The 590-nt window shown below is 41.9% G+C and overlaps 1 non-coding gene across 1 annotated transcript; it reads right to left on the bottom strand.

Moving 5' to 3' along the window:
• Nucleotides 1-280: 280 nt before the first annotated feature.
• LOC127133385 (small nucleolar RNA R71) lies at nucleotides 281-387 on the bottom strand. The gene has a single exon (XR_007807364.1). It is a non-coding gene; the product is annotated as a small nucleolar RNA R71 (small nucleolar RNA).
• Between the last annotated feature and the right edge of the window lie 203 nt (nucleotides 388-590).

Below are 590 nucleotides of genomic sequence, written 5' to 3'. Positions count from 1 at the left end.
TGAACTTAAACCTTCACTGTTGCAGGCAGTGCAACAGAACCAATTCTCTGGAAATCCTTTCGAGGATCCAAACCTTCATTTATCCGTATTTGTCCAATATGCTGATACTGTTAAAGCTAATGGTGTCACTTCTGAGGCAATTCGACTTCGTCTTTTTCCTTTCTCGTTAAGAGATAGCGCTAGAAGATGGCTTCAATCTCTTCCTTCCAACTCAGTCACCACATGGAACGAGTTGAAGAAAGTTTTTCTTGCCCGATATTTTCCGCCGAGCAAAACAGCTATGTTAAGAGCCCAGATAAATGGATTTAAACAGAAAGATAACGAGTCTCTCTTCGAAGCATGGGAAAGATATAAAGACATGATGAGACTTTGTCCACACCATGGTTTAGAAGACTGGTTAGTAATTCACACCTTCTATAATGGTCTCCTGTACAACACGAGGTTAACAATAGATGCCGCCGCAGGTGGTGCACTAATGAACAAACCTTATGCTGATGCTTACCAACTTATCGAAAGCATGGCTCAAAACCACTATCAGTGGGGAAGCGAACGAACAATGGTAGAAAAACCTCAAACGAACACTGGCATGT

Source organism: Lathyrus oleraceus, chromosome 3, assembly GCF_024323335.1.
Source record: "Lathyrus oleraceus cultivar Zhongwan6 chromosome 3, CAAS_Psat_ZW6_1.0, whole genome shotgun sequence".
Classification (NCBI taxonomy): Eukaryota; Viridiplantae; Streptophyta; class Magnoliopsida; order Fabales; family Fabaceae; genus Lathyrus; species Lathyrus oleraceus.
This window is presented reverse-complemented; position numbering and strand designations above follow the sequence as displayed.